Raw genomic sequence first — 25,980 nt, 5'->3', positions numbered from 1 at the left:
TCCGAAATCTCCTCTTGGCAACTCTGAAATGACAATATTTTCTAGCCTTCACACTTACATTTTATACATAGATATCACAAACATTAATATCTCACAAAGATATGTGAGCAGACAGACTGACGATCTCAGATGGAAGGAGGGGGTGGGGGCAGGGCAGGCAAAGATTAACCAAAAAATTTATATGCATAATTCATGGACACAGACAATAGTGTGGTGAAGGCCAGGGATGGGAGTGGAGGAACCGGGGGTGGAGGTGAGCAATAGGGGCGGGGGAGAGAATAGGGGGCCATCAGTAATAACTTGATCACTAAAGATAAATTTTTTAAAAATCCATTTTTAATAAAAGGGCTCCACAATTCAGCATCCTCCTTATAGCAACAAGTGGCTGTGAGACGCCTCCCCTCACTGAATCTCAGTTTTCCCATTTGTAAAATGAGGTGGTTGGACTAGATAATCCTTGAGTTCCTTTCTAGCTCTAGCATCTCCCTCAGCTGCCCTGGTGCCTAGAGCAATAATTGGTCAGGGGACATGATGACCCCAGGATCTTGGAGCATGGAGAAATCATGGTGATGGCTGCAGAACTCTTGAAGATGAATTTGGCAGGAACTGGCTGAGATGGTTTTCTGCTGATGGTAAAATGTCCTGGCAGACTCTGTACAGGTAGGTTGATGCAGGTGAGAGGTGGCATTGGGCTCTCCCCCTCTTATGATCCCTGACTAATGTTTCCTTGCAGATTCTGAGTCCTCCAGGACTGATCAGTACCAGCTAGATTCAGCCATTCATATGTAGTTGAACCATCTTTCTGCACACTGCCCTGGCAGGGCTTCCAGAAAGGCTTTCTTCTCCCACCTCTTAATGCCTCCTTGTGTTTCATTGTCGCTGTCTGAAAGCATACTTTCCCAAAGCTTTCCAGTTCCCTCCAGGTGGCATGTTCTCTGAGAAGACTGTGGCCCTGACGCCATAATCAGCCAGGAATAGTTTAGCTCAGAATCAGAGCCATGAGGGGAAGACTTGTCCAAAATTGGGGCTCTGACTATTAAAAGAAAAATAATTTATTTTCAACATCATCTGAGAACACACACCCAAATTCAAAAACTATTCTAAAACGTCAGTAAAGAGCTATGTTTCCATTAAAAACCAGGGAGGAAAGGAAATGGATATTTAACAAGTATCTGAATAGGGGGTATCCACTAAGCTAAAAGTAACAAAATGGCATCAAGAAAGCAGTGACAAACCAATTTGACTACATCAAAACTAAATATTTGCAGTGTCAAACAATATCATCAGCCGAACCAAAAAGCAGAGTGGGTGAACTATGCAGATCCATAATGTATAAAAGGACAAATGCAAAACCTTAATAGTAAAAATGCAACCAATAAGTATGTAATTCACCTACACAGAATCTACAGAAGCAGAAATAGAATTGACTAAAATTTTTTTGAAAAATATTCAATTTTATTAGTAACTGAAGATCAACAATGAAAAACAATAAAGAAATAAGTTTTCTATCAACAAATTAGGGGGCTGGATAGTTTAAGAATACACAATGTTGTTGTTTATTTTTTAATATATTTTATTGATTTTTTACAGAGAGGAAGAGAGAGGGATAGTGAGTTAGAAACATCGGTGAGAGAGAATCATCGATCAGCTGCCTCCTGCACACCCCCCACTGGGGATGTGCCTGCAACCAAGGTACATGCCCTTGACAGGAATCGAACCTGGGACCTTTCAGTCCGCAGGCCGACGCTCTATCCACTGAGCCAAACCGGTTTCGGCAAGAATACACAATGTTGATGAGGATACAGTGGAATGGGCACTATTACTTATAGTGCTGGGTATTAAAATATGATGATAATGCCCTGGCTGGTGTGGCTCAGTGGTTAGAGTGTTTGTCTGCACACCAGATGGTTGAGGGTTCAATTTCTAGTCAAGAGCATGTACCTGAGTTGCAGGTTTGATTCTCGACCTTAGTCGAGATGCAAATGGAAGACAGTGATGTTTCTTTCCCTCTCCCTGTCTCTCTCTCCTTCTCTCTCCCTCTTTCTCCCTCTGTCCCTCCCCTTCTCTCTCTCTCTCTCTCAGACAGTACCTGCCTGACCTGGCCTGGCAGGGAACCTACTGATGTCCAGCCAGGGAGGTAAATGGATAGATGGCCCAATTAATCAATCTCTAGACTCCCTAAGGAATTAATTGGCCCAGTCTTCCCAGGAAATAATAAAATTTAGTTTGCCTCTCTCTCTCTCTCTCTCTCTCTCTCTCTCTCTCTCTTATGCACACACACACTCTAAAAATCAATGGGAAAAATATCCTCAGGTGAGCATTAACAACTATATATGAAGAAAAATATATATATGAAGATAAATAAGATGTGGTACCCGCTCTTGGGCATGCAAAGAGGTAAGAAGGACACGGACAGATATTAAAATTACTATGTGTAGTGAGGAGATGGCCAGAGATATCGGACATGAGCAAAGCATGCAGCCGCTGAGGGCGGTGAACTAGTAAGTGTGAAGTTTTACGAGAGCATCCAGGGGCACTCCTAGAGAGGTGCCTGGGTAAGTAGTTTTCAGGTATAGGGCAGAGACAGAAGTGAGAAGCGTCATGGATGAATTCGTAGACAGTTCAGGCTTGCCAAACATGAAATAAGAGGCAGAGATGAATAAGGTTTGTCTTCATCACAGTGTAATGTTTGTTTAATTGAAGAGTTTTATCTTTTTTTCCTTTTGACCATGGAACCACTGAAGCATTTTGAGCAGGCAGTTGCTGTCGGAAGGTTTCTGTTTTAGCGTAATTATTCTGGTTGCTTGAAGACATCTGGAGGTTTAAAGGCCAATGAGGAAATGATTGCCTTGGTAGAGAAGGCAAGACCTGAATTAGGGTGGAAGCCAAGAGGATGGTGAGAAGGTAAAATTAGAAAAACCTGCTGACCAGGGATGCCTTCTCTGTTTCTATCTTGGGTGACTGGGAGAATATGCAGGAGAAAGAACAGGCTTTGGGAGTGAGAGAAAGATTAGTGAGCCCAGTTTTGGACAAGTTGAGTAAAAGGTGGGCATCCAAGTGGATGTAGGTAGAGAGTTTGGATCCAGCAGGAAATTTGAACAAAAGACTTAGGTTGTGACTAAGGGTGATTATAGCCATGGACTTTGGTGAGGTGGTCCTAAGAGAATGTAGCAGCTAAAAAGAGAAAGGGGGTCTGGACAGAGAACCTCTTCCCCATTTAAGGGGTGGATAGAGAAAAAGAAAAGCACACAGGGGCAAAAAAAGGAAGTTAGAGATGGAAAAGCACCTAGAGCCTGTGTAACATGGAAACCCAGGGATGTGGAGCTATTCCAGGAAAGAATAATATGAAGGCAAAGGAGAAAAGCCAGTTAGACAAGGACTGGGAGCCCACCAGATGGAGCACTTGGGGGCAGGGGATGTGTGTGGGCGGGGGGGGGGGGGGGGGGCACTTGCTAAATCCTCACTGGAACATGAAGTGGCAGAGGAAAATGGAAGTGAAAAGGGAGGGAAAACCAGGCAGCATGGCCACCTATCCTGGGGAATTTGTGATAACTGGGGAGAAGTTGCTGGTTAGGATTTGAGTGAGGGGGAATTTCTGAGGAAATAGGATAGACATGATAGAAGAGAGAGTGAAAGCACTGTCACTAAAGTCCTCCTGTCTGCAGAAATCAGAGCGAAGATCAAAGGGGGGTAAGGAGGGAAAATATTCATTGGTGACATTGACTAGGGCTATTGTCAAGCTGGAAAGTATATATGCCAGTTTGGAGCTCACAAAGAAAGTGTGGGCATCTCCCAAGGGGGGTAGATGGAGAACTAAGGATGGGCTTAAAGGAGCAGGTGCAGAGTTTATGGAATAGGGCTAGACTCAAAGCTGTAACGGACATTTTAGGGATGGATGCAGAAAGAGGATCCTGCTAAGGAGACCGAGCAGAAGGGGCCAGAGGAGAAGACCAAAAACGTGGGCATACTAGAAGCCCAGGAAAGAGAATTTTTAGAGGTCAGGGTAGCCACTGGGGGGCCAGATGCACAGAGTCCGGGAAGTGAGGGCATCTCCTGGATCTGGTCTTTGGAATCTTTGCCACAGCAGCTTTGAGGGAGGGGCCAGAAGCCCACCTGAGTGGGGGATGATCTGGCTAAGAAAGCAGAAGGGAGAAGGGGGGACTTTGAGGGGACAGGGAAGGTGCTTTTTCTTATGTGCTGACATTTGAAGGGAGGAGGGCTCTGTAAGCCCAAGTTTGAAGAGCAAGATTAGGTAATGAAAGGGGCCCTGGAGCGCTGGGATTAAGTGCAGAAGTGAAGGGATTAGCTGTGTTGGTGGAAATGGACAAATTGATTCATGTACATTTTACAAGTCACCTGATCTCCATGTACTTCTGGAGGCTTTTTCTCTGCCCTCTGAGTACTTAACTACAGCTTTAACTAGCAGTAGTTTTATCCTGCCTGTGCCGGGGCCATGTCTCATTCATTCTTCGTACCTTTCGGCACCTAGCAACAGGCAGCGAGCTAGGTAGAGGCAGGATAATTACTTTCTGCTTGAAATCAAATGTCTGAAATAGTGGTTCAGAATTTTGTTACCACAGATTTTTTAACAATTTCCAGGAAAACGATGAACAAGGGGGAAGGAAAAGGTTGAGGCTGTCTGGATATAAGGCTATCTGGACTTCAGGAAATACATTCTGCACTCCAGTGTGTACATAGCTCTTTATACTAGTAGTTTACATGGTGGGGTCATGACCATTATCTCATCTGATCATCCTAACCCCATATTCCCACACCGGGTGGGTTACCATTAGCCCCATCTCCAAGGCTAGGAAGCTGAGGCCCAGAGAGGCAGATTAGAGGAAATTAATGATGGGCAATGAAGTAGAAGAGGACTGGGGCACAGTCTTAAATGCTACATTCAGGGTACCTGGTGGTGTCTGCTAGACCAGTGGTCGCCAACCTTTCAGACCTCACGGACCACCAGTTGGTGACCGCTGTCCTAGACATCAAATAATTCTATTTCTGTCATATTTGGACAGAAGTCAAAATCAGGAGAGAGCCTTGGTCTAACTGGCTGAGCTCAGGCCTCACACCATGCCCTGATGACCTGGATGATGAGAGGCATAACTTGGTGAAAGAGCCTCTGTTGCTTCTGTTAGATAGTAGCCTCATCCCAGCACAGCCACATAAAACAGGGAACAGGAAATTTCCCTAAATGTAACAAGAGGCACTAGGGAAGAATAAGGGATACTAGAAAGCCCAAATCCCCAGACATCCCTCATATGAACTAGCCCAGAGGCAAGGAGAACAATGTCCAGATAAGAGAGTGAGAGGCCTGAACTAGACCAGTGGAGAGGGAGAGAAATAGGTCAGAAACTTGTAGTAGATTAAAAACAAAACAAACAAACAAACAACAACCAAATAATTGGTGAATAAGGGTAATGACAAGGATGACTTGGATGGATGACAGGGTGAATGGTGGGGAGGCCCCTGGGATGGGGAGCACAGGCAGCATGGGGAGCCAGTTTGAGGGGCAATACAATGGGCTTAGATTCAGCCAAGTGGTTTGGGTCACAGCCAGGTAGAGCCCAGCAGGCTCTTGGTCCACATCTGAAGCTCAGGAAGAGATTTGACCAGAAGTACCAGCCTAGAGCCATGACCACTCAGAGTAATTGGAACCTTGAGAATGAGTGAGATCACCAGAGAGAGAATGGGACAGGGCCCTGGGCAGAATCCTGATTTACAATGACATTTGAGGAACCAATCATGATGTGGACAGGCAACTAAGGAGAAAGATGGGGCAAACAACTAGGAGAGTGGGTTGCCATAGCGACCAAGGTAGTGAAGAGTTTCAAGAAGAAAGTAATCAACACTGTCAAATGCAGCAGAGCAGAGAATTCCAATAAGATAATTTTCTACTTTGGATTTGATAATTAATAAACTTTTGGTGACCTAAATAAGAGCATTGGGGGAGTGATCAGGTATAGGCTGGAATAATGTTGAGATATGACGTGGTGGTGAATCCATCACTAAAAGTCCTTTGAAGAGTCTGAAGAAAGATTTCATGATCTGAGGGATGGGAAGTTGAGCATAGGAGGCAGACATCAACCCCCACAAGTGATATGCATTCTTTAGTGACCAAAAGTTGATTCATTCCAAATTTCCTAGCTTAGCACCTATTTTGGGCCTAACACTATGGATAATTGGGTGAATTAAAGTAGACAGAATCCCTGTTCTCATGAAGCTTGTTTGGTTTAGGGGAGAAACACATGCATCAGATAATCACATAAACATAAAATTTCCAACATTGATAGACACTTTGAAGGAAAGATACTAAGTGCTGGGGATGTACAATTTAAGGACCTGCCCTAGGATGACTCCAGGAGGCTTCCGTGAGGAGGTGACACTTCAACCAGTTCGTTAAAAAGGGGAAGGAGTTCATGGGACAGAGCAAATTTGGGAAAAGCATTCGGGCAGATGGTACAGTGCTGATTAGCACCTTCCAAAGAACCATGAGAGACCTCTGGGGACCTTTATCAGAGGCAGCTTGGGGAAAATATTGACTGAGAATAAAGAGGAAGGAGCAAAGTCTAGGGCTTTTTATTTTTTTAATCTTTACCTGAGGATATATTTATTGATTTTATTTTTTATTATTATTGTTAAATCCTCACCTGAGGATATGTTTTTATTGGTTTTTAGAGAGGGAGAGAGAAACATTGATATGAGAGAAACATCAATTGGTTGCCTCCCATACCCCAACTGGGATCAAACCCACAACTTTGTTATGTGCCTTGGCCGGGAATCAAACCTGCACCCTTTTGGTTTATGGGATGGGACCCCAACCAACTGAGCCATCTAGCTGGGGCTAGGACTTTTTAATTTTAATCTTAAAGGAAAGAGCAGCACCGGTATATGAATATTCTGAGGGATGTGAGCCCAAGCGACAAAGCGAGTACGGATGGAGACAATTAGTGAAATGAACTCCCAAGGACTGAGATCAAGTGTTGAGGTGGACAAGTTAGTTTGGGGCAATAATGTGTATCTGACTGGAAGGGACAAAATTAAATTATTTACCTTTTAGAGAGTAGTTTGATCTTCATATTCTTTTTGGGAGCTTTTCTCTGACCTGTGTACTTACTACAGTGCTAATTAGCACCAGTTTTCTCCTGCCTCGTGGCTGGGATCAGGTCTTAACTCTATTTTTTGTGTTTCTCAGCACCAAGCCTCAAGCAGTAAGCACTTTGGGTGCTGAATAAGTATTTTCTTCCCTGGAATCAAATATCTGAAGTCAATGCTCAAACTTTTGACCAAAAAGAATGTATGACAATTCTTCAGAATGCAGGAAAGAAGAAAGAATTGGGATAATAAGTCGTGGGTGGCGGGGGCTTGGGGGGGGTGGGTGGGTGGAGAAAGAGTAGAGGAGTTTGCTTCCCTCACCCTTGTAAGCTCTGCCATTTCTGTGTTCTGTTTATATTCCCCATCTCATATGAACTTCATATCCCGCCACAAGACTCAGAGGATTGCCCCATTTCATAAAAGAGGAAGCAGAAACCAGAGAAGGAAGTACTTTACTAACATACAGCGTAAGTGGCAGGAGCTGGGTTCAGCCCTCAGTCCACCCAGTATTGCAGTCCCCCTTCCCAGGACCAGGTTGAGCTCAAGAAGAAGAGAGGCCTGCCAGGTCCAGGTGGAGACATTCCACAGGCACTTGCTCCAGGAGGTTGGAAGTACAGTCTGACTGGAGACCTACCAGATATTAAAGCATCCTTTCAAACTACTGTGCTGGTTCTGCAGAACTGGCATCAGAGCAGGTCGCGCTCTTGTTAAGAAGCTTTCCCATCATGTGAATTATACTATATTTGCATCTAAAATTCCTAAATTTTAATAAAATGTTTAAGTCCTTAATCCACCTGAAATGTATTTCATTGTGTGGTGTGACACAGAGTTCTAATTTGCCAAATGAATAACCAGTAAGCACTATTTATTGTCCCCACCCCATTTTTTCTCCCAGTTCCCTATGTCTAGACTCTATTCAAATCTGTGGATCTATTTGTCTACTTCTAGGCCAATACCAGATTTTAATGAGCAAAGCTTTATCTTGCTACCCAATATGGTAAGTACCTCTCTCTTCCTGGCTCTTTATTCCTTTATAAATTAACCCTGGTCATATTACACATTTACTTTTTCACATACATTTTAGAATCAGCTTGTCAGATTACCATGAAAACACACACACACACACACACACAAAAAAAAAAAAAAAAAACCAAAAAAAAAAAACACCTCCTGTTGGAATTTTTAGTGGGATTGAAGGAAGAAATAACAGCTTTAGGATATTGGTTCTTCAAATCTATAAACATGGTATCTGTCTCCATTTAATCAGTCTTATTTGATTTGGTTCTTAATGGCTTTTAATAAAGGTTGTTCGCTTTTGTCATAAAGGTTTTTCACATTTCTTAATAGATTTATGCTTTTGTACCCACCTTACCAATTTTGTTGCTTTTGTGAGTGGAAAAAGGTTTTTTTTTCCTTATTGTTTTCCAAGTTTTAATCAGCTTATTAATCTTGATGCTTTATTCAGAGAATAAATGTATTTTGTCCTTGGGCACACAACTGAGAACACAGTACACATGTAAAGTAGAGCTAATTGGCTGGAAATGAATTAGAACTTGTGAATTAAATTTTAATTATACAAGTGATACATGAATATATTTTCTTATTCATAAAATTAATGCCTTACAAATAAAGAGGTTTCTTCTGATCTCCCACACCACCTGCTCAGGACTCTTCCCCCATTCAGAGGTAGTTGTTCTTGGGTTTTTGCTGTTTACCCAAAATGTTTTCCTATGCCCATTGAAACACATCTTTCATTCTCTGTGTGTATGTTTGTTTGCAGAGACAGGGTGTGTACATGCTGGAGGTGTTGCTCTCAGCTTAGTGTGCCCTACGGGACCTGGTATAGCCTGCCAGACAATACAGTGCTCCTTGCAGCTGGCAACCAGCAGCCATAACCGATACACCACAGTCAACTGTTTGATTTCCTTGCTTCCTACGGATTGACTATTAAAATGTTCCCAGTGTCACTACATTAAGAAGAAGCCGTTAAGCGCTTCCTTGGACATTGCCTGTTTGCATACATTCAAGTGTTTCTCTGAGAGATGCTTAGAAAAGGAATTGATGTGTCATAGAATATACTCATCTTAAATTCTAATAGAGACTGCTGAAATGTTCTTCCAAGTGTCATAATAATGGAATCTCCTGCCAGCAATGTGTGAGAGTGTCCATTTACCCAGACCATCTCCAAATTCTACATTTTTAACCAGTCTGATGAGTGAAAAATAATATCTCGGCTTTAGTTTGCATTTTCTGAATATACCTGCAAGGCTGAAGTCTTCATGTGTTTACTATCTGTTTGTATTTCCTCCTCTGGATTGCTTGTCCATACCCTTTGCCTATATTTTAAAGATTTTTTTGGTCATTTTGCTATTGATTTTTAGGAGTTCTGTATGCATTTTGAATACTAATACCTTGTTATGTATGTTACAAATGTTTTTCTACATTGATTCTTATCATTTAATTATATCTTTTGTCTTAGAGAAATTTTACATTTTAATACATAAAAGACTGATAAATTTACAGGCTTATTTAAGAAAGCCTTCCCTGTATCAAGGTCAAAAGCATTTCTGTATTTTCTTCTCTAAAATTTATAGTTTGCATACATGTATATATTTAAGCTTTTATTCTATATATAAAATAAACTCCATACACAGGAATCTTAGGATCTAACTTTAATCCCTCCTCACCCCACAAAAGATAGGTAATTGTTCCAATACCACTTATGGAATAATATATCATTTATCCACTGGTTTAAAATTGCTACCTTTGCCTGACACTGAATGCTGATGTGGGTCCATGTCAGAGCTCTTTCTGGCCCACTAATCTATTTGTCTGCTCCCGAGCTTGATAATATGCTTTGCTAACAGGCAAGACAAATCCTACCCTCTTTGTTGTTTTAGCAAAATTGCTTTGGTCATCCTTGCATGTTTGTCCCTCTGCATGAATTTTAAAATCGGCCTGTCAAGTTCCAGAAATTTTTCTGCTAGGATTTTAATTGGGATTTCATTGAGTTTATGGGTAACTGTGAAGAAAATTGGCATCTTTGTCAGGCTGAGTCTCCCTACCAGGGCACATTGCTATATTTCTCAGTTCCAGTCAGCGTGTCTGTCTACAAGGGATGTTTTTTGATTTTCTGTGGTCCAAGTCTTGCACATTTTCTGATAAATGTATTTCTAGGTTTATTATAAGTTTTGCTATCAACTGAGAGTAGGACTTCCTCTCCCCTTATTTGGTTGGTCCTTATTCTTTCATTCCATTGCATCTCGTTTCCTTATAATCACTGTACCTGATTTGCAGACACACACGCAAAGTAAATGTTCTTTCTCCCTGAGCACAAACATTCGGGCACAGCCAAACAGAGAGCCGGCAGAGTTGACTGAAAACAAATTAGAATCTTTTCCAATTATACTTTAATCAAACAAGTAAAGGATGAATGCATTCTCCTTATTAAAAGTAGAACAATGTAACTATAGCTAAACTTGCTTTTAGCTATCCTCTGAAGTCCGAATTTCCCACCCTGTCCACAGTTTTGTCTCCTTCTATAGTATTAATGTAGGTATTTTGAATGAATCATCCCACTATATAGGGACTTTATTGTGAGCTGCTTTTTTTCACTTAAAAAAAAATTTTAAAGATATATTCATATATTGATGTAAATTGCTCTTATCCAATTCTTTATTAGCTGCATTATATTTATTCCCATGAATGTACCACATTTTCTCTTCCCCAAGATCTACAGACATTAAGTTGCTTCCTTTTTTCTCCTCTATAAGCAGCACTGTAGGAAAACAGCCTGCACATGACTCCACTGTAATGTTTTTATAGACTAGTGATTCAGAAATGGAATTTGGGGTCTCAAATTTTTAGCTTTCCACATTTTTAGTTTTAACAAATATTACTAAAGTATCTCCATAATTTATGTACCATTTAAATTTCCAGGCAGAGGGTATGAGAAGGCTCTAATCCCCATACCATAAGTAGTTGTTTTAAATATTTGCCAATCTGAAGGATGAAAAATCTAATCATTTAAAAAAATATATAATACCTGTTTGCTAGTGAGATTTTAATATGTGTATGGTATTTTGGGGGTTTTTTTCTGAATTATCTGTTCATTCTTTTTCTCATTTAATTCTGTAGAATCTTTTGTTAGACAATTTATAAATTTTGACATAATCAAATATAGCAATCTTTTCCTTTATTCCCTTTATTTTTATATCCTATTGTAGGCCTTTTTTACTCCTAATGTTTAAATATATTCTGTATTCTTTTCTGATAATTTTGTTTTTATTTAGGTCTTTAATGCATTTACAGTATATTTTATGATTGAAATAAGATATGATCTAACCTTTCTCCGAACATGGAGCTGATAAACGCAGCGCCGTAGATTGACTAGTACATTCTTTCTCCATTGAGCTGAAGTGCCAGGGGCATCTGAGGCCCCTGTTCTGTTTCATCGGTTTGTATATTCCTGTCTGTACCAGACTATTTTATTTGCTATAACTTTATACCATTTTGGTAGCGTTAAATAAAATGCTCCATTTCATTGTGCTTCCTTTCCAATGATCTAATCTAACTATTACTGCACATTAAGTCCTCCACATGAATTTTAAAGCTTGCCTGTCAAGTTCTGTGAATTTAAAGATCAAGTTGGGGAAAATTGAATCAATACAATACTGAGCCTTTCAATTTATGGATACCGAGGAGCCCTACATTTATTCTGATCATCTTATGTGTCTTTCAGCCACATATTACAGTTTTCTCCATAAAGAAGCTATCCGTTTCCTAATGTTTGTTCCTCTGGTTTGTATTGTGAAGGAGTTCTCTTCTCACCCTCTTTCTTGTTTTGCTTTTGCTGGTTACATTTTTCTAAATCTACTTACTAATCACTATGTCTCATTCATATACACACACAAAGTAATGTTCTATCTCCCTGGGCACAAACATGCCAGCACTGCCAAATACACAGAGCTGGCATAATTGGCTGAAAATGAATGGGAATTTTTTCAAATTAAAGTTTAATGATACCAGCAAAACGTGAATATATTCTCCTTTTTAAAAACTAGAACATTGCAGATGAAGCTCAGGTCCCTTTCGGCCATCCACTGCCGTCCCATTTCCTTCTTTCTCCCGAGAGGTAACCACTGTAATGGGCTCAGTGTGCACTTTTCTAAACTTTCTAAAAACTTGTCAATACATGGATAGGTACCCACAGGAAATAGATGGAATAGTTGTCCCAATTAATGATAATTTTGTCTTTCCCAGTTTTCATTTATATTCAATTTTTGTATTGGCCTGGATTTGATTATAGTTTCAACACAGAATGTCAGCATTATCACCTATTACAACATGAAAGTAAAGATACAGAAGTTGGGAGATACCGATTTAGGGAGAGGGTAGGAAGGCTGATGAGAATGGTAGTGGGGAGGCAAGAGCCTCTGTGAACACAGTGGAACAGGAGTGAAGAGACAAGGAGATGTCTTACAATTAAACTGATAAATAGTTGAGGTACTTTAAAACTGTGTAGGGAAAAGCAGGAATGGAGGGAAGTAGTTTCCAAGTGACCTAATGGCTTATCTGCCATATGGGACATCAGTAAATCTTAGGAACTAGATATAGGGTACAGCAGATGCTGTTCAGAGAACTCTCATGACCCAATTTTGACTAGGATCTCATAAGGGGACATCTTCATGCAGCTTCAAGGCAGCACTTTCCTCCCAATTAAAGAAATAACCTGGGAGGTTTCTTGGCCCTGCCCCTTCCTTTCTACTTAGGTGGAAACCTGATGCTTGGAGCTTGGACAGACCTTGTGACCAGGAAGGGAAGGCCAGGAGATGCAGCTGACACCTAGACACCTGAAACCACTGACTTCTGGACTTACCATTCTTTGAAATAAAGATTCTTACTGCGTAAGACACTCGGAAGTGTTCTGTTCAATGCTAGTAAAAGCATTCCATCTAATACAAATACAAGGAATCTAAGATCTTTTTAGAGCTGGGGAGGTGACCTCAGGAACTCTGGGGTGACAGTTTGGGGTGGGGAGAAAGCATAGAAGGCTAGTCTTCATCAAACTTCTTCTAGCCACTTGGATTTTTAAAAATTATATGTATGGGGCTTCATGTCAAGATGGTAAACCCAATACCCGTATCTTCCCACAACCACATCAAAATTATAACTAATCTTCATCATTCAGAACCTCCTGAAATCTAGCTGAATGGAAGTCATACAATTAGGGATTTAAAGAAGAAACCATAACCCTGGCCAGTGTTGGAGCAAAAGCAATCAATCAGTGTGTCTCTGTCATATAGATGTTTCTCTGTTTCCCTTTCATGCACTCTAAAAATCAATGTAAAAATATTCTCAGGTGAGGATTAACAAGAAAAAAGAAACCATATCAAGACTAGTAGGAGAGGCAGAGACATAGGATGGGCAGATAAAGAATTGGTAGAATTATCTAAGCTGGAGAGGTCCCACCTGAGAAGTGACAGGTGCTAGTCCCACACCAGGCCCCCAGCCCAGGGTTCCAGTGCCAGGAAGAGAAGTCCCCATAACTTCTGGCTAGAAAATCCAGGGGGGTTGTAAATACTGCTGCAGTCCCAGGCAGTTTCCATGCATCGACTTACTCCGACTCACTCTGAGCTCCAGTTGTGGGGCAGCAGCTCAAAAGGCCCCAAGGATATAGGGATGAACTGAATTGGCTGGCATCAGGGCAAGAGCTAGAGGGGCAACTTTCTGCCATACTGGTAGAGGCCATTGTTCCTGAGACAACCCCTCCCCCCCATACACACAGAGCTGGAAGGCAGGCACTATATCTGAGACTCCATCAACCTGGCTTACACTGTTTGCCCTGCCCTAGTGATTCCTTGCCCCAACGTACTTGGAGATCCACCCAAACTGTTTTCAGTGGCTTTTCCATATGAATGGCCTATTTTGGCTCATACTTCAAATTCTCCTAAAATCTCTCAAACAAGCAACAGCTGGCCTCAGATTACCCCATACCTCTTGCTAAGTGGGCCCAGGCCTGGCACTAGCAGCAGCCGGCCTTGTCACAGTGTGGACTTACCTGGGCACCTTCAAGCGCAGCACAAGTGGCAGCCATCTGAAGATCACTCTGGAGCTCATTCAAGGTGTCCCAGAGCAGAACATGGGTGGTGGCTGACATTAGCCTGCACCTTCTGGGAGGCCCCAGAGCCAGCGCACCCAGTGGACAGCTTCAGATGTGTCGAAGTACCACAACCATCTTCATAAGAGACACACTCAAGATGTGTGGTTGTTTGTTGCACAGCATTATCATGATTATAGTCATCTGATGCACAGGCTCTGTGTTTAACTGACTTAGCAAGCACCAGAGCCCTGCTGAAGTAAGTCCTGCTCTGTGAGGTGGACCCTTGCACAGCTGATCCTCCATGGTCAATGATCACAACCAGTCCTTGCATCTGATTGGCTTGGGGATAAATCATTCCCATTGATGTGCCAATAGCAATCAAGGCTCAACTACAAGAGGAGCGTGTATAGCCCTAGCCAGTTTGGCTCAATGGTTAGAGGGTTGGCCTGCAGACTGAAAGGTCCCATATTTGATTCTCATCAAGGGCACATGGTTGGGGGCAGGCTCGATTCCCAGTAGGGGGCAGGCTGGAGATAGCTGATTTTTAATCTCTCCCTCTGCCTTCCTTTCTGAAATCAATTAAAATGTGTTGTTGTTCTTTTTTGTTTTGTTTTTTTAAAATATATTTTTATTGATTTTTTACAGAGAGGAAGGGAGAGAGATAAAGAGCTAGAAACGTCGATGAGAGAGAAACACCGACCAGCTACCTCTTGCACACCCCCTACCGGGAATGTGCCCGCAACCACATACATGCCCCTGACCGGAATCAAACCTGGGACCTTTCAGTCCATAGACCAGTGTTTCCCAACCTTCTCTCATGATGAGAATCACCTGGTGGAGTTGTTAAAACACAGATTCCTGAATCCCAACTAAGAAGTGCTAAACTAGAATTTTTGGGAACATATAGGTAAAATTGTATACTTAACTAGTGCTCTAAGACAGATTTTATATACAGAGCACTAAGTTAGGTATGCAATTTTACCTATATGTTCTCAAAAATTCTAGTTTAGCACTTCTTAGTTGGGATTCAGGAATCTGTGTTTTAACAACTCCACCAGGTGATTCTCATCATGAGAGAAGGTTGGGAAACACTGCCATAGACCAACGCTCTACCACTGAGCCAAACCGGTTTCGGCTGTGTTGTTGTTTTTTAAAGAGGAAGGTATACTCAGCCCACCTGGGGGGCTCACTTCAAGTGCCCCACTTGGCTGATCAGGGAGGCTGTGCCACTGTTCTCTACATAATATCTACTACATAAAGCCACTATCACCAAGCCTGGAAGATGTAGCAGCTCTACCTAATACATAAAAACAAACACGGGGAGATAATACATAAAAAACAAAGTCAGGCTAGCCAGTACATGCAGGGCCTGTGTGTCACGTCAAGTAGTTTCCTAAGGGTAATGAGGAACTGGTGCTTAAGCAGGGAGACAGGTGTGATCGTATTCTCATTTAGCCACTTCTCTTTGCCAGTAAAAGAAGCTCAACTCAAAACAGCTCAGTCAGAAAGAGAACTTGGTTGGCTTACATAACCAAACCACAGGACAGGCTAGGTGGGCCTCCAGGGCCCCTGAAGCCAGGGGCTTGACCAGCAGACCCACTCTCCCTCGTTTCTATGCCTCCACATCCTGCTGCAAACCAGCCTCACTCTCAGGTTTGTGGCAAACAGAGACCGAGGTGGGAGTGCCAGAGTTGGGTTCAGCTATTTCACTAAAATCAGTGCTTCTTGCTACTCACTATTTTGGCTGATTTCTCTGCCCTCAGTGTCCTCCTCTGTGAAACAAGGAGAGTAGCAGCTCCAGGCTTAGCATGTTGTCACGGTCAAAGGAGATAATGCCTGTTCAATGCTCAGTTCAGGGCCTGACATATAATAAGTGCTCCAGTGATGTTCATTATGAGCTCTCTCTGTTCCCAAGCCAAAAAATCTGGAGAAGGACTCAGCCTAAGTCAGGGATCCAATTACCTCAGTCCAATCAGTGATAGACAATAAGATGAATTAAGTAATAAGGAGAATTCCACTCAAAACAGGTAGGTTAAAGTGCTGAATGATTTTCCAGAGGAGTTGGCACTGGTCTCGGTAAAGAAAATAATGGATGTATCGTGTTATCCCTCTGGCTGCCTGTAGAAAAGGGTTTGAAAAGGGCCCCACAGCCTGGAGGTAGGAGGAATGCCTAAGAGATCACCACACATTGTCCAGGTGGGAAGTGATGCACAGCTGAGCTAAACAACAGTGCGGATAGAGAGGAGATGGATTCAAGAGAAATTCTTGAGATAGACATAGGGGGCATGAGAGATAAGAGAATGAAAGGTTGAAGGTGGCCCCAGGTTGCTGGCCCAGAAACTACCATAAACAGAGCCTTGCCAAAATATAGCTCCTTGTTTATAGTACTCTCACTCTTATCACCACTGCCACTCCTTTCTGTTCAGTAGCACAAATTTAATGTCAGTTCAAGCCACATACGGACTTTTCCTGTCTGGCCTAAGTAGATTCTTTTGTTGTTATTAATCCTTACCCCAGGAAATTTTTCCATTGACTTTTAGAGTGGAAGGGAGGGGGAGAGACAGAGAGAGAGAGAGAGAGAGAGAGAAATCAATGTGAAAGACACACATCTATTTGTTACCTCCCTTGCTCACCCCTTGCAACTGAGGTACATGTCCTTGACCGGAATTGAACCCGGACCCTGACACTCTATCCACTGAGCCAAACCAGCTAGGGCTGTCCTAAGTAGATTCTTGGTCCACTTTCAGTTTCTCTACTTCCTGCTGGTCCTTTTCTCACTGAAGGTGATCTGTGTTCTGGGCTCTCCTATTTTACCCTGCACCAGGGTTTAGATATGACCCCAATCATCAGGATCTACTAGTATCCACTGAGTTGAAACACGGAGCTGAATCCTTGTCCTGACCACAAAGCATTTCCAACTCCACCAGCTACACTCACCCAGTTCACTATACCCTCACCGTCAGTACTTTGATATGGGTTCACACAGGACCCTGAAGGACACCCACAGGTCCATCTGTCAGACATCTCCTCCCAGCAGAGCTCTCAACCTCTCCAGACAAGCTGGGAAGTTTTGGTCTCCTGGGGAACACCATAAGAGATCTAGTATAAACGATTACTTATGTCTCCATATGACACTCCTTCTCCCACTAGCTGGTCAAGACAGCGTCTGCATTCTTCCCTATTTACCGCTCATGGTATCAATTTCAAGTTCCGAGTTCCTTGGGTTCTTTTCCCTTTACAGAAGGTCAGCAACCACAACCAAACTCCCTGTAGGATTCAACAAACTGTGTGAAACTATCGGCTGTCTTCCTCATTGCATTCATGCTACAACAATACCAACCATTTTACAAAGCTCTGACGAGTCAGGAGAGAGTGACGAGGATAGCTAGTCTCCAAAGATGGTCACTATCAATTCCCCCACCATCACCCCCCCACACACACACACACCTTTATGTATATATACTACTCCTCACATCAGGAGGTGGAGTTTACTTACCCTCCCCACCACCACCCCAACCCACCCCCACAATAAATCTGGGCTGGCCTTAGTTACTTTCTTGGCCAATAGAATGTAGCAGAAGGCACATCCGGGACTTGTGAAACTTGTGAGCTTCTGCTCAGGCCTCTCAAAACACTCACTCTTGCAACACAGCTGCCATGCTGTGTGTGGAAAGTCCAATCCATGTTGTGGATGCACATGTGGGCACGCTAGTGAACAACCTCCACTGAGCTCCCAGCTGACTGCTAGCTATGTTAATGAACCTTCTTGAGCTGGAAGCCCAGTGGACCCTTCAATGAGTCAAGCCCAGCTGCCATCTGACTGCAATTGTTTAAGAGACTTTAAACAAGAACCGCCCAGCTGAGCCCTGTCAAACCCCAGAACCATGAGAAGTAATAAATTGTGTTTTAAGCCACTAAAGTTTGGCGTCATTGTTACACAGAACAGTGATGGGCAAGGAAGTGTGCGGGACACATTGAATGATATATAAAATCTTATCCTACTACAGGACATTTTAGTAGACCATAAAATATAGTCCGGTAAGTGTAATAATGGAACATAGAGATGCACAAGAGGAGGAGAGCACTGGTCTGACTTGGAAAGAGCAAGTAGAGGAACTGGAAGGACACTCTGAGCAAAGCCCAGGAAGTGGGGCTTGAGGGCATTTGGTGTTTCTGGAATATGGGAGAAGGAGAGAATGGGAAGAGTGTCACTGAAGAAGAGGACCGAGATCAGGCCCTTCATACTACAGTCAGTGGGGACTATTGAAAGTTTTTACACAGTGACATGTCCAATGTGTGGTTTGGGAAAACCACTGTAGTAGCCAGTGTGATGACTAAATTTGGAAGGTCACAGTCTCTAGGAAGGGAGACCAATTAGGATACTATGGTCCAGGTAAGATGGGATTAGGCCTGACCTGGTGCAATGAAAAGGGGGTTGGGCAGAAATCTTTAGAAAAGAAAGTAAAAAAATGTTTGATGATTGTTGGCTGTTGGAGTGGGAGTGAGGGTAGAGCCAAGGGTGAGTCTCCTGTGTGTGTGTGTGTGTGTGTGTGTGTGTGTGTGTGTGTGTAGGGGGCGGGGGGGGGGGGAGACAGGAAATTCAGTGGTTGGTGGGGAACACAGCATGGGGGCCAGTTTGAGGATGGTAACAATGAACCCAGTCTCAGCTAGAGCTGAGGGGCCTGGGAGCACAGCCATGTAACGCCCAGCAGGCAGCTGGATCCCACAGCCTGAGGCTCAGAAAGAGATTCAACTGGAGGGGCGAACTCAGGGGTAGAGAGTAACAGAAACCCCAGGGAAAATGCATAGAGAGAATGGGAGAGGGCCTTGAGCAGAATCCTGAATTACAGCGACATTTGAGGGGCTGATTAAGGTGTGGGCGGGCAACAAAGGAGGGAGAGAGAGAGGGAAGGACCAGAGAGATGAGACAAATAACTTGGAGAGGGGGTTGCCATGGCAACCAAGGTAGTGAAGAGTTTCAAGGAGAAAGTAATCAACGCTGCTATATGGCCCGAATCTCAGAAAAATACAAAGCAAAGTCCTTTGAATTTAGCAATCAGGAGGCTATTATGAACCTTGGCAGGGGGGGGAAAGGAGGTGAAAGCTAGTTTACAGGAGGCAGTGGAGTGAATGGGTGTAGGATACACAGACCCCTCCTTAGAGAAGGTTGGGTGACTAGGGGAGGAGTTGGATGGCAGGGAGAAAAATGTGGGTGATCAAGGGAGGATTTTTTGAAAACAAGAGACCCTAAAATTTTCTCATCTTGAAAGAGGGCACCAGCAGAGAGGGAGAGGATGAAAAGAGGAGCAATGTGTGAGCTCGGATCCATCCTCTGAGCCCATTTGAAAGGAAACACGTGGCGATGATTGCAGACTTCTCAAGGGAAGCGGGCGAGACAGACAAGATTCCCTTGCGATGCCCTTTCCGGGCCTGAAAACCTTGTGGAGAAGGTTGTCTACACTGTCAAATTCCGCAGGGTGGTTGGCACTGATAAGAAAGTGAAAAAGGTACATTGAATTAAGTAGCTGGAAGGTCATTAGATGCCTGTTCAGATATTCTTCACTGGCTCCTTCAAAGCCACTCTCTATCTTTCTCCATCCTGTTCTGTGCCCTGGATAGCTGACCTTTACACCACTAGGTCTCCTTGCCCTCTGGTGTTAATTGCGTTTGACCGGTAAAGGAACCAGCAGGAGAGTGAGGGGAGGGAAAAGAGTAAGGTTCCCCCGGCTGTCTTCCTATGTGCTGTGGATTGGCACCGACTGCGTTCCTTTGCTAAAGACACAGCTTTCTCCTAAGGAGCTGAAAACACACACCCTCTTCTCATCTCTTCAGTCCTAGAAGTAATGATGGCTTTGAACTGTTGCTCACCCCTGGGTCCTTCATCTTTTCTGGAACCCCTCTCCACTCTGGCTGCTCTGTGGGGTTAGATTATTGGTGGGAAGAAAGCATTTAAGGAGACCTCTCACCTGAATAGTTCTTTCATTAAATTAGTTTCAGTTAATTTTTTTTAGTACACCACTCTCTTTCTCATTAGGACCCTGGCTGAATCAGTGAACTGGTTTCATCTAAGAGGTACATAATGCTGAGCAAAGACAGACCTGGTCTTTGCCCACATCAGCTGCCAAGCCAGCAAAACAGCCAGATATTTATCAAGAGAATAAAGAAATCCATAATTTTAAGCTAGATAGGCTTCATGGAGAAATCTTCCTAGACCAGAAAGGAAACATTTGATCAGAGTAGTGGACTTTAACTAGGAATGAGGAGAGTATTGCTCATCAGGAAACAGCTCATGTGAAGCTCCGTGGCAGGAGGGTGGTGCATTCCAGAATCCAGAATTTACTGGTAAGAACAATTTTGACTCAAGTGACAGAGAATTCAGCTGAAACACATTTAAACAATAAGAAATGTAATGTGAGAAGTTCCAGGGGAGGCAGCTCTAATGTCATTAAGAACTCAGTTTCTGTTCCTCTTTCAGTTCTCCCAATCAGCACATGGACTCCTGTCCCCATGATCACAAGATGGCTGCAGACACTCCAGGCATTGTATCCATCATACAATGATGGATCCAGAGATGGATAAAAGGAAGTGGTTCTTTCTTATTCTTCTTTTTAAGGACTAAGAAACCTTCCACAAAAGACCCCACCACCTCTCATTGGCCAGATTTGTATCAAATGCCCACTCACATAAAACCAATCACTGGCAAGAGAAGTAAACCTAACCATTGTGACTCAATAGATCAATCTATGTCACTTGGAGAGTGGCTTCTGTTAGCAAGATTTAAGGAGAAAAGACTTTTGGCAAGAACCATGTCCGGTGGAAGGAATGTGGTGTATAATAAGGCTGAATTAATCAAAGATGATCTTTCTCTGAGCCATTGAATGGGTTTAAGAAGGAGGTGGGCATTAAAAGCATACATATTCTGGGGGAGGGGAGAAACACTCTGGCTGCTCTGTGGGGTTAGATTATTGGTGGGAAGTATTGATTTAAGGATACCAATTATCAGGTAACTGCAGTGGACCAATCATAAGATGATGGTTAGACTAACCTATTGATATGACAGTTAGAAGGTAGATCAATCAACTTTAAAACAGATGTGGCAGGTGAAGTAGGAAGAGGTTGTAGGGTGACTATCAAGTGTCTCTCATTATAGCATATTGTCGTTACCCTAAAGAGGAAACACCAGATGAGGACAAATTTGGGGAAGAAAGTTTCGGAATTTGAATAAAAACAGATAGTGAAGTGAAGAGAGAAAAACAGACTAGAAGTTTCAATGTGTTGGTCTAAAGCTTAAAGGCAGTAAGGACGGGACTCTCTACTTGGGGAATCAGCCCCCAGGAGGTAGGCAAAACTTTAGGGAAAAGTTGCACAGTGATAGACGAGGCCGAGACCAATGAACATGGGAAATGGAATCTGAGAAAGAAGAGAAGACTAGGAAGACCAGATCTCAGAGGTCCATGAAAGAGCATTTCCAGAAATCAGAGTGACCACTGGAGCACAGAAGTCAGAGGAAGCGAGGGCATCTGGATCTGGTCTTTGGGGACCTTTGCCTCAGCAACTTGGAGGGAATGAGGAGGAAGCCCATCTGGGTAGGGATTCTAGAGGCGCTGACTGGGAAAGCAGGAGGGAAAGGGGGTCCCTGGAGGGAGGGACAGTGCGGAAAATGCTGTTTCTTACACGCTGACATTTGAATGGAGGCGGGCTACAGAAGCCTGAGTTTCAGAGTTTGAAGAGCAAGAACAGGTAATGAAAGGAGCCCTCGAATGGCAGGATTAAGTGTAGAGGTGAAGGGATTAGCTGTGTTGGTGGAAAGGAACAAAATTGATTCATGTACATTTTACAAGTCACCTGATCTCCATGTTCTTCTGTGGAGGCTTTTTCTCTGCCCTCTGGGTACTTAACTACAGCTCTAACTAGCAGTAGTTTTATCCTGCCTGTGCCGGGGCCATGTCTCATTCATTCTTCGTACCTTTCGGCACCTAGCAACAGGCAGCGAGCTAGGTAGAGGCAGGATAATTACTTTTTGCTTGAAATCGAATGTTTGAAATGGAGGTTCAGAAAATGTGGTGTTTTGTTGTTGTTGTTGTTGTTGTTGTTGTTGTTTTCAAATCAAAAGTACAAGGTGGGAACTCTGCGGGAGTGAGATTACAGGCAAAAGAAGCTGTTAGGGTAGGTGAGGATGGAATGGCTGTGGGTTTGAAAATGTTACCAGATAGTTTCATGGCTGGCCATCAGGAGATGTGCTCAAAGAATGTGTGCACAGGAGGAAGGGTGGGACTTATACCAATGCCAGCCCAACTCTTCCTAGGTGACAGTGCTGTCCACTGGCCTGGCATCACTCCCCCCATTCTTTGTTCACCGCTGCCATCCTTTTCAGCAACCCCCAATTGCCCAATCCAAAGGATGCTTTTCTCTCCTTAAACTCATTGGGCCCCATGGAAGCATTTAACACAGCTGACCACTCCCCCATGAAAGCACCTGTCCTTGGCCTCCATTACACCAAGATACCTCCACCGTCACTGGCCACTCCTCCACCCCACCATGTAGGTGTTGGATTCCTTCAAGACAAGATTCCTGTCTGAGCCCTTTCCATCTTCCTCTGTATTTTCAGCCTGGGTGGTCACCAATGACTAGTTATCCCCACCACCACCACCGCCGCCCTCTCTAAGCTGGCACACCCAATTGTCCAGCTAACAGCTCTACTTTCTGTCTTTCCTGGACACCCCAAACTTGCTGGAGCCAATCAGAATGCTAACTTCTTAAAACTTTTACTCCCCTCTTGTCTTTTCTGCAAAAGACCCAACCTTCAACTCAATTTTTCAAACCCGCCCTGACCCCTCCCACCCAAATCCAGGGAATCCGGGCACTTCTGTCTCCAGAATCTGGCCTTCCCTCACCCGGCTGCCACCGCCTGGTTCCAGACACTTCCCATCTCCCATCTCCTTATGACAATAGCCTCACAACTTTCACACAGCACTGAAAAGAGACTTCTTAAGACATAAATAGGATCATGTCTTTTTCATCCATATCATTACCCTTCAGCGACTTCCTGTTGCTCTGAGAACAATATCCAATGTCTTTCTCAAGGCTCCCTGATGTGCAGTCTACATTTTAATCCCCTGCGGATGCTCCAACTCCTGTCCCCTGGCCACAAGCTAATGCTTTCAGTTCCGCAAGCTCATTCCTCTCTTACGTGTTTGCTCATGTTGCTCCTCATTCCAGGAAAGCCTCCCCCCACCCCCTTCCTCTCAGCCTTAATGTCCCTCTTTAGGCTTAAATGTCCCCCAGAGAGGCTCTCCCCAGATACCTGTCCAGAGCAGGGCCCCTCCTCATTCCTTCCTCCTTATTCTGTTCATTCCCCTCACAGGCTTTGTAAGAATTTCTTTGGAGTTGCCATTTTTCTCTGGTTTGAGGGGCTTCCCCCAGAAGAGCCCCCACCCTTCCTCTCCTGGAAGCTCCCTGAAGGCCATCTCTTCAGAGACCATTGCTTCCCTGATTGCTCTGGTATTCCCACACCTCGCACACATCAGTTGATGTTCTCTACCTCATTTGGCCATTGAAACCCCCATTCTACAGGAAGGGAAATGGGGTGTCCATAGAAACAGTGTACGGCTGGTGGGGGCAGTGGTCAAACCCAGATCTCCTGACCCTGTCTCCAGATTGTAAGGCTGTACCCACTCCTCGCCCGCCCCTATGGAGCACAGTGATATGACTTGATTTCCTGGGAGAAGAATAGCCAGAAAAATGTGTACATGCGGGAGCTGTGGGAAACCCCAGGTGAGAGACCAGAAGGAAGCTGGATGTGGAAGACAGATGCTTGGCAACCAGTCTGGCATGAAATAGAGATCTCAATAGAGAATCAATCCTAATTAAGATATTGCATTTTATTTTTTATTATTTTTTAAAATATATTTTATTGATATTTTACAGAGAGGAGGAAGGGAGAGAGATAGAGAGCTAGAAACATCTATGAGAGAGAAACATCGACCAGCTGCCTCTTGAACACCCCCTACCGGGGATGTGCCCGCAACCAAGGTACATGCCCTTGACCGGAATCGAACGTGGGACCTTTCAGTCCTCAGACCGACGCTCTACCACTGAGCCAAACCGGTTTCAGCTAAGATATTGCATTTTAATATAAAAATAACATACTTTTGCAAACAAAAAAAAGAAAGACATCTCAATGCAGTAGAATATGAAGCCCTGATGCAGATCCACAGAATATCGTCCCCTGTTGTCTCTGAGAGCGGAGCCATCACAAATGAATGGGGAATGGAAGGATTTGGGAAACAAAAAGCAATTTTTACCAAAATCAATGCTAGGTAATTTATTTTTTTTATTTTTTATCAATGCTAGGTGATTTAAAGAGTTGAATGCAAAACAAACAAACAAAAAACCAGCAGACTACTAACTAGAAAAAAGGTGGGGATGATTTATCATTAAACTGTGATTGGGAGAGGCCACGGTAGCCTTCCCAGCAATAGAGAGAATTATAATGGTGAATACAAACATAATTGACTATGGGAAACGTAAAGCTTCTCTGGGTGGAAAATTCTCATAAACATTCAGAGAGGCAGTAAGAATCTTCATAATGAAATGTTGGGGCAATAAAAGGAGGTAAGAGTCCATTTATGAAAGATGAGGTTCAAAACGCAAATTCAGTTGCAAATGTTGAACTTGTCATAATAAACTAGATGCAAATTGAAAATGAAGAGAGACCACATTGGGCCCTCGGAGCCTGCTACAAATGGAGCGGCTGGCAGCCCCGGTGGCATGGGGCCTCTCCGGCACAGCTGGCAGGACTGCCAAGTGGCAAAGCCTTTCCAGAAGGCAATTTGGGTGAGACGGTGAAGAGTCCCAAAAAGGTTCACACTGTTTGACTCGGAAATGCCATTCACAGGAAGCTCATCCTAAGAAAATGATCTAAAACCTGCCCAAAGATAGTAACAGAAAGATCTGCACTGGGGCTTTATTTATAATAGCTAGAAAGAAAGGGAGAAAAAAGCACAGGAAGCTGTAAAAAAAATCTCCAACTACAGAAGAATGGCTAACCAAATTATGTTTCCTTCATTAAGTGGATTATTAGGTAGCTACTAAACGTTATAATTACAAAGAATGTTGACTAACACGGAGAAATGCTTAGCATATAATCAGTGTAAAAGGATGGTGCAAAATTATACATATAATAAAAGCTCTTATTGTAAACAACTGCACAAAAAGGACTGAGAAGAGGTGTGCTTTTCAGATGCATTTTCATGTAACACGACCGTCAGTGTTGGGATTCTTGTCAGGATTTTTCTGTTCTCCGTGCTGTCACTCTCCGTATTTTCTGCAATGTTCAGGTATCACTGTTTTTTATGGTAATATATTTCAAAAATACAGAGGAGAGCCAAAACCAGTTTGGCTCAATGGATAGAGCATCGGCTTGGGGACTGAAGGGACCTGGGTTCTATTCCGGTCAAGGGCATGTACCTTGGTTGCGAGCACATCCCCGGGAGGGGGTGTGCAAGAGGCAGCTGGTCGATACTCTCTCTCATCGATGTTTCTAGCTCTCTATCTCTCTCCCTTCCTCTCTGTACAAAATCAACAAAATATATTTTTTTAAAAAATACAGAGGAGAACAAGAACAAATTATGCAGTACACTCACCACCCAAGATCATGTGTTACTTTTTTAAAATAAATCTTTATTGTTCAGATTATAACAGTTGTTTCTCTTTTTTCCCTCCATAGCTCCCCTCCACCTGGTTCCCACCCCACCCCATGTCCTTACCCGTGTGTTACT

General features: G+C 43.3%; 1 long non-coding RNA gene across 1 annotated transcript; it reads left to right on the top strand.

Annotated features, from left to right (window-relative positions):
* The first annotated feature begins 7,402 nt into the window (after window positions 1-7,402).
* LOC311624280 lies at window positions 7,403-9,755 on the top strand. The gene is made up of 2 exons (XR_014795278.1): window positions 7,403-8,095; window positions 8,879-9,755. It is a non-coding gene; the product is annotated as an uncharacterized lncRNA (long non-coding RNA).
* Window positions 9,756-25,980: the final 16,225 nt, after the last annotated feature.

This window comes from Pipistrellus hanaki (genome assembly GCF_964339955.1).
Source record: "Pipistrellus hanaki genome assembly, chromosome: 6".
In the NCBI taxonomy this organism is placed as follows: domain Eukaryota; kingdom Metazoa; phylum Chordata; class Mammalia; order Chiroptera; family Vespertilionidae; genus Pipistrellus; species Pipistrellus hanaki.
The sequence above is the reverse complement of the archived record's forward strand: the minus strand, read 5'-3'. Positions and strand labels throughout refer to the sequence as shown.